We start from the raw sequence: 12,065 nt of genomic DNA, 5'->3' as shown, positions 1-12,065 counted from the left end.
CATTCCAAATCTCATTTGATGCCTCAGACACAGCAATCGGTGCAGTCCTTGGGCAGGAGGAGGATAAAAAACCATATGCTATTTATTATATCAGAAAAAATTTATCCCCTGCTGAATTAAATTACACTGTCACCGAAAAAGAATTCCTCGCTCTAATACATGCTGTCAATAAGTTTAGACATTATATTACAGGCTATCCCGTTGTTTTATATACAGATCATTCTGCTATCAAATATTTAGCGAATAAGCCTGTTACAAATGCTAGAATAACGAGATGGTTGATCTTATTGCAGGAGTTCGATATCACAATCAAAGATAGACCCGGCAAGGAAAACCCTGTAGCTGATTTTCTCTCATGAATACCAAAATCAATTGAGGCAGCAGCAGTGGAAGACCAATTCCCGGATGAGCACCTGTTTGCTGTTGCTGTTCAAACACCTTGGTATGCTGATGTTGCCAACTACCTTGCAGTAGGTAAGCTACCAAAACACTTAACCCCTAATGAACGTAAGCAGATTGTTCAGAAGAGTACTCGGTTTTCGTGGATCGGGGGTTATTTGTTCCACACAGGGGCAGACATGCAAATTAGGAGGTGTATCCGAGAAGATGAAATTTTCGACATCTTAAAAGCTTGTCATAATGGACCATGTGGGGGACACTTTGCCGAGAAAAGAACAGCACATAAGGTATTGCAGACGGGATACTATTGGCCTACAATTTTTAAGGATTCGAAGAAATTTGTTCAAGCCTGTGACAGCTGCCAGCGAGCAGGACGACCTGGTCAAGCCAACGAAATGCCTCTGAGGCCACAATTAGTCATTGAACCATTTGAACGATGGGATCTTGATTTCGTTGGACCTATCAACCCATCATCAAATCAGAGAACATATATCTTGGTAGCCACAGAATATGTTACCAAATGGGTTGAGGCCGAAGCGTTGCCTAGAGCTACAGAAGATTCAGTAATACAGTTCCTATTCCATTTGTTTGTACGATATGGCCTTCCGAGAGAAATAATTACAGATGGAGGACCACAATTTGTCGGAAACAAATTAGCTGCAACACTTAACAATTATCACGTCCAGCATAAAATTACTACCCCATATCACCTGCAGGTGAATGGGCAAGTAGAAAGTAGCAATAAGGTAATAGAATCGATTTTAACAAAAACCATTGCTTCACATAGGCGTGATTGGGCCGCCCGACTACCTGAAGCACTCTGGGCTTATAGAACCACCTGGAGAAGTACCACTGGTTATTCACCCTATCAATTAGTGTTTGGGAAACAACCTATTTTCCCCATAGAATTTGAAATCCAAACGCTACGAACTGCACAGGAAGTTGGCCTAGATTTAAGTGAGGCACAAATCAATCGACTACAGCAGATTAATGAATTGGACGAAATAAGGCTCTCTGCATTACAAAATACAGCACTTATTCAGCAGCAGCGAGCTAAATGGCACGATGCACTTATCAAGAACAAAGTCTTTCATGAAGGAGACTGGGCTCTGTTATATGACTCTCGGTTTCAGGATTTTCCGGGGAAACTGCAAACTCGTTGGTTGGGGCCATACGAAATTAAGAAAGTACATGATAATGGGACCCTTACTCTCATCACAATCGATGGTTCTGGATATGCATTCAAGGTAAATGGCCACCGAGTTCGTCTCTATCGCAAGCCACTCACTTGGGAATCCTTCTGTCAGCAGCTACGTCAAGACACTGATATGGAAATTTTAGGAGAGGAAGTAAAATCTTCCTCACCTGTAATTCAGTAAGGAATGCATTTTTTTATGACTTGTACATAATTTCTTGTATATACGTTTTCTTAACATTTTTTTTTATTTTTCTTTTTAATTTTGATTTTTGCATTCAGCGTGTTTTGCTGTTCCTTTTCAAAAGGAACAGCATTCGTGAGTTTTTGCTGTTCCTTTTTCAAAAGGAACAACATTTGTTTGTTTTTGTGTTTCTGCTGTTCCTTTTCAAAAGGAACAGCATTTGTGATTTTTTGCTGTTCCTTTTCAAAAGGAACAACATTCGTGAGTTTTTGCTGTTCCTTTTCAAAAGGAACAGCATTCGTGAGTTTTTGCTGTTCCTTTTCAAAAGGAACAGCATTCGTGAGTTTTTGCTGTTCCTTTTCAAAAGGAACAGCATTCGTGAGTTTTTGCTGTTCCTTTTCAAAAGGAACAGCATTTGAGAGTTTCTGCCGCATCTTTTTCAAAGGAGACAACACTCATGATCTTCGGCTGTTTCTTCTCAAAGAACGGCATCCCAACTATTTGTTTGCATGGATTCTTCTCTTTCAAAAGGAACACCATGGCCATGTCTCTGCTCTCAGTAATGATTTATATTGAGGATGCTTGTCGCCCATGATCTCTCCAGTCTTTAAGATACAGCTATACACTTATGCAATGAACATCAAATACAACATGCCGAAGTCAGCAGATCATAAGATCGCTATCTTTATAGAGCCTAGTATTGATAAGAGGACAAGAGGAGGGACATACTTACTTCTCATCTTTATTGTCATTGACTTATTCCTATTGTTTTGATTGGTTATCTTTATCATGGCGATTTCCCTAAAAATTTTCTCTGATTATTACTTAGGAATAAGAACAGAGGATTTATATCTTCTTGTTGGGATGATAAGACTTCTTCCACCATTCCCACTCTTAAGGAGTGCTGAACCACCCTTATGTGTAAATATATAAGAAAAAGTGCTTTGCAAAAGAGAAAAAAGAGAAGAAAAAATGATGAATTGTCAAATGCAGGATAGGGGGTCTCATCAAGAGCCAGCCTACCATGATCATTAAGTTGGAAGCGAAGTGGCATTCCTAGTATTGCCACCACACCAGGGATATGGTCCAAAAGGTACACTAAATAAGCAGACCTTGGAACAGGGGGTCTCATCACGAGCCGGCCTGCCCACGTTTCGCACCTTCCTTGTGAATGGCATTATGGCTAATGGGTTACCAAGCCAGCATAATGGCCTGCGTTTTGACAAAATGCTTCTATACACACAAAGGATCATGGTTCCGGGGGTCAAATAAACAACTCTGCCAAGGTTATGGACACCTGTCGGCAGTAGAGCTCTGTTAATGGTATCGAAGTCATAATGGTTACACCAACAGGGATGATATTAATACCTCTTTGTCTCTTCTATACTATGAATAATTCATATTTTATTTCCCGATGAACATATCGTATGAACATTCATTACTACCAATCATGGCAAAGGAACTGACAATGACCTCTGGGGACTTCGTACGATTGACAGACGTCCCATCCTCTGGCCTCGCATCATATTACGCAGGCTCTTATGTAAAACGTGATCCACCTTTTTGCCTTGATTTCGGTATTTCGTTGTCTATCTAAAACATGGCGTAATTTTATATGCTATTCTTTTATGACTGGTTATACGATGGCTGCTGCTCCTCTATTTGACGGCTGGGGCAGCCTATCACATCGCGGGGGGGAAGGTAATCTCATTACTCCATGAGTTACATGTCAGCACACCATTCGGGGTAGATAGTGTACGAAAGTATGGCATGGTTTAACAGTATGATAATTCTATTTTATGCAAAGTTGCCATCCACAATCCATTTTTGTTGCATGCTCTGTTTTTTTCGCAACGATCACCTTCTCTGCATCTCAGAACAGCTCAGGCAGTTGCTGTTCCATTGGAAATCCTTAGTAGAACCATGGGAGGAAAGGCAGTCCGAAGCGAACCTCAGGAACTGACAGTCTCTGCTGCTGCCCGGGAGATCCTGGAAAAGGTTGGATGGCTGAATTATTTCAGTCGCCTACAAGAATCAAACGAGACAGTGGCGTTGGAATTTCTGTAAAACTTGCAGGAGGACTACTCCATAGTGAGAGAAAGGCGGATAGCGGTCACTGACGATGTAATTGCAGAAGTCTCAGGACTACCAGCCACCGGACCTGTATGGACGATGAGGAAAGAAAGACTGCAAAAGATTATGGAAATTTTTCAGGATGAAGGCCAAAGCTTGACAGTGAAGGGGAAGGAAGTTCTGCTAGCAACGTTAGGAGAACCCTGGACCGAACTAGCAAAGATAGTACAGAGCTACATTACTTGTGAAGGAAGGAAGGACGTGGTAAGACCACGCCATCTTAAACTCTTAGCTGTTTTGAAAGAACAATGTTCTGTAAATTTGCCTGCACTTTTAAATTCACTATTGCATGATGCGGCCCGAAGCCTGAAAACGGCACAGCACGTAGACGCAGTTGTTAGCCACCATGGATTGATTCGATTGATAGTGAGCCATAGTCTCACTCAACAGCAGAGCAGCTGGGAGGAGCTCGTTGCATTGATCGAGGGGAGATTGGCTGCACCACCCCCAAAACCTAAAACCTCCTCCAGCACACCAGAACGATCAGAGAAACGTAGAGAAGTGGCAGCAGGAAAACATGTTGCTCCAAAACGAAAGCATTCTTCAAGTACACCGGAGCGACCAGAAAAACGCAGAGAAGTGATAGCAGAAAAACATGTTGCTTGTACACCTGAACAACCAAGAAAATCAGTGCGGCTAGCTCGAATACGAGGGAGGCTGGAAAAGATTCGAGAAAGCACCAGCCAACCAATTGAGATTATAGACGAACCTCCAGAACCAGAAGGAATACCGTCCGAAGAAAATGATGGAAAATCTGGGGGCGAAGCTGAGCAAGCCGGAGGAGGAGGTGAGGAGAGAGAAGTGCACTCCGAAACAGAAACAGAAGCTGAACACTCCAAGGCAGTCACTGAACAGGACAATCGGGAGGAGGAAGTAATACAGCTAGAAAGCAGCCCGCTACGAGACCCTGTGGGCGAAGAAGAACTGGCCACAATCCTGGCCAGTTTGGGGGAATATGGCCAACCCTCCAGCCCAGCAGGTCCTCCCGATGGACCTCCAGAGGAAGACATACCTGAGGGTTCACATGCAGAAGAAACCCCGCCCGTTCATGAGGAAGAAATAAGGGACACCAACCGGGAACAATCTGTTCCCGAGGCACCAGAAGAAACTCTAGATAGAGTAGGAGCAGATTTAAGGGCCAGTCGCAAACCCTCTGCTGAGGCAAGGGAAATCAAGAAATTAAGGACTAAACAACAAAGGTTGCTGAACACTATAGCCTGGCTCCGACAGCAAATTCGGATTTTGAAAGCCAGTCTGAGGATACAAAGGACCACAAGGAAAAGAAAGAGGACCACTACAGCAAAATCCTGTCGAACAAGAAGACGAAGGACTTACAGTCGCACTGTTGGTCGAAACCCGACTGGAAGACCTGCTGCTGTTCCAAATGACACTGAGGAACAAACTGCTGTTCCAATTGTCACAGAAGAACAGACTGCTGTTCCAAATGACGCTGAGGAACAAACTGCTGTTCCAATTGTCACTGAGGGACAGACTGCTGTTCCAATTGACAATGAGGAACATACTGTTGTTCCAATTGATAATGAAGAACAAACTACCGTTCCATTTGGGGCAGAGGGACAGGATGATGTTCCATTAACAGAGGAACCATAGCAACCTTTCATTCGTGTTAAGAAAGAAAAGGAGAATAGAGAGATCCAAACAGAGGCATCGCCCTCAGGGGTGATCCGGGTTCTGAACTCCAAACAGCATAACAAAAAGGTTCAGGTAAAACTCCCGGCCTCTACGGCCCTATGGAAAAAGGTTCCAAAAACAAGAACCTTGCACAAGATGATGAAGCAAGCTCAGCAAGAAGCTGAACAGTTGAAGGAACAAACAATCCCCCGGGAGAAATATGAAGAGTTGCAACAACAACTTCGGGATATTAGTCAGTCCGAGAGCCAGGCCTTCGAAGGCTGGCAAAAGGAGCAAGAAAAGGTTGCAAAGGTAACTCGTCGATTAGATATTGTTGTTAGGCAGATGGACACTGTGTGTTCTTTGTATAATGACATTCTGGCCTGTAGGGCCCTTGCTAAAAACTATGCTTTATTTTTGCTTGAACGATATTTACGATTAAAGATAAAAGCTGTCAGGGCAGGTGCCCCTATACAAATCAATACTGTTAATGATTTCATAGATTGTTGCAAGCATTATGGAATTAAGGTTCAAAGATTATTATGTGAATTTTACTTGCACAACCTCATGCTAGACCAGGAAACTGATTTAAATCCTGGCCCTTTTGTTGGGGACATCCAATTGCAAGCCTTCGTTTCATTCGGGGTTAATCAGCTAAAATGGCTCAGGGCTTATAACACTTTTCAGAGACAGGAAAATAGCCTAGACTTGTGGGTAAGGGCCAAGCCTAGAGACCCAACACTGTTATGGAGAGCACATAGGAACCTTATGAGAACCCCGGGTGTTATGGAGACATTAGGACCCATGCACGAGGACCTAATCCGACAAAATCTGGAATATTTTCTGACTATTAAAGACCTTGCCATCGATGCTGCAAAATTTCGATACCAGACTTCGAACCTAAACATCCAGCTCAGGGAACCATTCAGATATGAAAATTTTGAGCTAGCTGCCAGCCGATTGAACCTTTATGGCGAGCATATTTTGCAAGCAGGGCCATCCTGGTTAGGGTATCGATTTCGTAGTCCAATTATTTGGCACCCTGCACCCGGATATCAGGCCTTATATGAAATGCCTGAAGGTCAAACAAATCAGTTCTTTGATGATTTAGTTGCTCATCACGGCTGTAGGCCTCCACACGAGGTTCCCTCTCCAGCCTATTCTCTTACCGCCTTGCATGTCAACTATAATGTTTTCATGAGGGCATGAAACAGGGTAAGCAGGGGGGTGTATGGAGCACTGGAAAGGTATGTTTTTGGCGAACAATTTAGTGACTTTTCAGTAACAATTGTAACCCTTTTTGCATAATGAACTTAAAGAAATAAAGAATTTTAATAGAATGTGTGAGAATTAGTATGGAAAGCTTAATCGCTGATAATTGTTATTTTTCCATGCAGGAAAGGGTGGAAACGAAGGGCTGCCATTCGAAAGGAAAAGACAAAGGAAGGATAACTGCTGTCCCTTTAGAAGGGAACCGAATGCGAACGAGATCGAACAGATCGAAGCAGAACGACCCTGAAAAGAAAGAAGGATTATCAATTCGGCGGAACAGGGGAAGAAAAGTAAAGGATTAACGGCTTGGCGAATCCCTCAGGATCTTTGATCCTGAGGGATCGCTGTTTTGCTTATTTTTGCTACCTAGATACCTCCGCTGTTACTTTTATAAAAAGGGACAGCATCGTTAAGCAAAGGGACCTTTTTTTCATATATGTAACTGTGAATTTCAGATTCAACTTTGATCATCGACTCTCACTAAGACTTGTTTTGCTGTACATTTGTTGATGTATTAATACAAAAGACCTGGTGTTCATTTCATCTCTGTGTCTGGAGTAATCTAAGGTAGTGTACCGTTGGAAGCTAAGGGCTCGGCTCCGAAGGACACTTGCTTTTGTATCATTATAATTTGGTTTCTGTGTGGTTTGTTTATCTTTATAGTTTGGTAATCTGACATGTTTTTCATATGCTATTCCATGCTCTGTTACGATTAATTCATTAATGGTTTCTGTCAAGAGATTTATGTAGTGACTCTGCATAGTATGAGTGAATCTTTTCAGAGTTGATTGCATGTTAACAATCTAAGCCAATTGTCTCTATTACAGAGCCTTCATATTGAATATTGTTGTATTGGATTCATTTGAAATCTCAACTATTGGAATCCGGAAGTAATGTTACTCTATTTGGAAGCATATTCTTACTCATGTTAATCATCAGATTGCTATATTAAGCGTGTTGTGTATCTATGGTTGATGATTGCTGTTCCATAATTCATTTGTGAATACTATGCCATAAAGTATAAACCATTGAAGTTGCTTTAAGAGAAGAGATTGCTATTTTATTACAGAGTGTGAGTTTGGTTGAATAGAACAAGTTTAGTTTAGACTCGCGAGGTTTAGTTCCATTTATTGCTGTTCCATTTACTGTTGTTCCATTTCAGATTTGCTGTTCCATTTCCTGTTTGCTGTTCCATTTTACTTTCTGCAGTTCCATTTACTTGCATTCGTTGTTTTGGTGTGAGACAAGGTCTAAAGCTGTAGTGAGCCGCAGCAACCGCTGCCTAGCTCCCAGATCTATGGTCCATGCTCTAATTTCCTTTCCATCAGTTTCTAGAGGGGTGGGTTATCGCTTCCGTACCCTTGACTGATAAGCTGCTTTGTGTGATTTTATTCTTTTAGAGCAATTAAGTCATAAGTTTAGCATCCATTTACTCTTGTATTTTCTAAACACTGTACTACTAAGCATTACTCTGACGAATAGCCTCGGATTGAGTTACTCTTTGCAATAACAAAGCGTTCCCGGATTGACTTATTAATGTGGCATAACTAGAGGTGAAAGAGACCCTTGTTACAGCTCTACACTAGGCACATAGATATTCATTTCTATAGTTTCTCTTCGGAAAAAGAGTGCATACTTCATGTATGAAGATGAAGGCTTTTATGAGAGTTTTCTTGAAAATAAAAATAGAGGTTCTTTCCTTTAAAGACACATGAATAGTGTTCATACAAGAACCATAATCCATACTTGTTTCATGAAAAGACTATGTGCATTGAAGTAAAAATAATTGTGTTAGGAAAAAACACATGTTGCATGCACATAAGGGTAAGGGTAGCGATTGTGACTTCGGAAATATGAGTCTGTGTGTACATAGAGAAAGTGATCATGTTAACTTTCTTGAAAATAATAATCTATTGAAGAGATTGTCTTGTTAGATGAGTTGTGTTGATTTCTTGATTTTGATGCATAAAGGGTAAGTAAACCTTGTTGTTGTATCTTGATTTTTATGCATAAAGATGGATATCTTTAATAATTTCTTGAAAGGGAAGCTTGAGAAACCCTCATATAGGAAGATAGAGAAATGAGGTTATAATGACTTCCTTTAAGAAAGAGGTATGTGGTTTGTTGTGTGAAATAATGGTAGTATTCTATTGAAGAGAATATGTGTTGCATACATTAGAGAAGGGCTAATATGATAAGCAATGGTATGAACAAGGAATAGTCATTGTGATATGGAGTTATGTTCTTTGTATGTTAGAGAGACTATGTTGAGTTCTCAAAAAATAACTATGTGAAAAGAACATATGTGCTTAAGCATGGAAATAACAGTTTATTACATGTACGAAGATATAACGAATGTGTTATACATGTTAGTAGAACTAATGAGTTAGAAATCTTAAAGAGAATTATGCATTAGTGTAAATAAACATTGTGGAGGTCAAACAATATTTACTTGGGTGTATGTACTAGTTAAATAGTATGTCATGCTTGCTCATGCATATGAGTAGATGCTAAAAGATCTCTTTTAGAGGTTGATTACTAATTCATTATTATGGTATCTAATCTTGTTGCCAAAGCTTGTTGACGACAACATTGACAGGAAACGATGGCGGTTGGTGCCAAAGAAAAGTGATGTTAACATAGTGGCAGGAAAGTGATCAATGGTCCATGCAGATGAGTTCAAGTTGCAGGAACATACATTGCTAGAACAATCATGCCACAAGGAATGTTGTATGTGGCAGTATGTAAGTAAAAGATTACATGAAAACTGTATTAGCTTTTAGCTAGTTATGTGACAACTTAATGATAATTCATTGTAATGATTTTATAACAATGGTTAAGGGATGGAATCCATTATAAGCCATTGAGTGAGGGGTGAAATCCCTCACGAGCGTTAAGAAGATTAAACTTTTGCTGGTTTTCACCCTACGGGGTTTCCAGGGTATATCGGTGTTCAATGGTGTGATTTCCTTTTGTGTCAGTTGGATGATGTTGAATCCTTGATGATGATGTTTCTTTATTTTGATGTGATAATCATAATGTCCTAGTACGTGATTATTTAATATGGTTAAGGAAAATCATAAAATGGACGAAAGGTTCATGAGACAGTTTATGTTATTACACTACCACAGTGGTGGTTAACGGTTATGCAAGTGGTATGCAACTTATTGTCTTCTATTGCAATTTACTTCATGTACTAATGAACATTATATTTAATGGTTAATGAAGAATGTGGAGTTGTGAATTTGATAATTACTTGTGGGTAATTTGTATAAAAAAAAAATTCTAACTCCTTGCTTTTACATGTGAGGTTACCGGGGTACGTTACAAACAACTCATTTCATTGAGCCGAAGTGTCACTCCCCACTCCTGATTCTCCCCCTCGTTATAGAGAAGTAGATGTCTCAAGTTCAAAGTTGAAATTCTCCTCCAGTTCTGATGCATCAAAGCATATTTTTTTTAAGGGCATAGAGAATATAGGTAAAGCCAGACTTGAGAAAATCCAAAAAGGAATCAATCTAGCTAGAAAAAAGACAGAGTTGATGAAGAATAGACTAGCTAATCTTCCTTCTGTTGAAAGTCTAAGATTGCCAAAGAACTATGTCAGCCTTAGTTGTTTAATAAAACAAAATGGCCAATCATCTGCTCCTACAATAATGGACATGTCAGGAGTAGCTAGTGAACAATCACAAGAGGAACCAAGTTCTAAAAGAGATAGAAGTGATTCCTTTTTCTATTCTAACAAAGGAAAAAGAGGTGCCGGGGACACCTCTACACATGAAGCATCAACATCAAGCCTGTTTAGTAGATATACTGAAAATCTACAATCTACACCTATAATATTAGACAATCCTGCTTCCAGAGGCTATGGAAATTCATTGTTAGTGAATATTGATTGCCTTGATTATAATGAAGTGATTGCTGTATTGCATAATGTCCATGCTTGGGCACTATAGAGAAAAGCTGAAACCAAAGCACCATGGTTTGATATAGTCACTCAAATTGTATGGTCTTTTACTGGCATACTAAAGCAATGGTGGGAAAGGCTTGCAGAAGAAGAGAAAGATCAAATAGTTGAACATAGCACTGATCCATTAAGAGCATTGTTTGAAGCTTTAAAACATGAATTTGTTGGATTAGTCCCTGAAGACTCAGCCCATCATTCACAACTATTTCTCTCCCAGAAGTTATGCAACATTGATTATTTGCAAGAGTATTTTTGTGTTATGCAGAAACTTCTGTATCAGGCTAGTGATCCACATAATGTTGCCTATCTGAGGTATTACATTCAGTCCATGCCTGGTAAAATTCCTGATCTCATTAATCAGTACATAGCAGATCATAAAGTTAACTTGGAAGGATAATCATTTGTAGCTATTCACCAAATGATTGTCACAATTTTGCAGAAAGAATGTGCAGAAAGCAAAGCTAAGAAGAATTTTTCCAAACATATGCACTTTAGCACAAAGCTTTGAAATAATTTCAAAGAAACCTATGATTTTGGTTGTCATAAGAAAAGCGAAAGAAAGGTTTCTAAAAAGACAAAGTTTGACAAGCCCTGCTCTTGCAAGGCTGATAAATACTTTCCTAAAAAGAAAAAGTACTTTCCTTCCAAAAGACCATTTAAAGGAAGAAGGGCAGTATTTAGGAAAAGATCAAAACCTTCTAAAAAAGTTGTGTGTTTTATTTGTGGCAAAGAAGGTCATTATGCTAACACTTGCAGAGAAAAAAAAGATAAGAAGCAGATGAAGATAATGAATATCTTTTCTAAAATCCACGATCCACAAGATTGGGATCTCATATCTCACTCTGATGGAGAGTATTTTGAAGTTTCAATTTCTTCTTCAGAAACTTCAGATAATGAAATTCCTGAAAATCAGGAAATTAACAATTGATTCATAATCATCTGATTCTGATGAAACATTCATTCCTAATATTAAAATGTTCAGTTTAAAATCTTCAAGAGATATACAAGCAAAGATTGCAGTAGTCAAAGCTGATCTAGCACAGTTAGATCCAGTCTAGTTTACAACAAGAAGAATATTGACTGAAAAATTTGAGAATCTTGAAAAACAGCTGCCATCTAAAAATAAAGAAAGATTTTCATAAGAAGAAAGAGAGGAGGATGAATTCATCGAAAGCGAGTTCGATTCAATGTTCAAACCTTTGCAGGTTTCCGTATCTCCAGGTATGAATCAAATTGATGCTCTCAAGAAGAATATCACAAGTTTGGAATCTTCAATTCATCAT

The sequence above is a fragment of the Pinus tabuliformis genome, chromosome 3_1 (assembly GCF_031772625.1).
Source record: "Pinus tabuliformis cultivar Carrire ecotype Pingquan chromosome 3_1, CPIR1, whole genome shotgun sequence".
NCBI classification, from domain to species: domain Eukaryota; kingdom Viridiplantae; phylum Streptophyta; class Pinopsida; order Pinales; family Pinaceae; genus Pinus; species Pinus tabuliformis.
Note: the sequence above shows the minus strand (reverse complement) of the source record.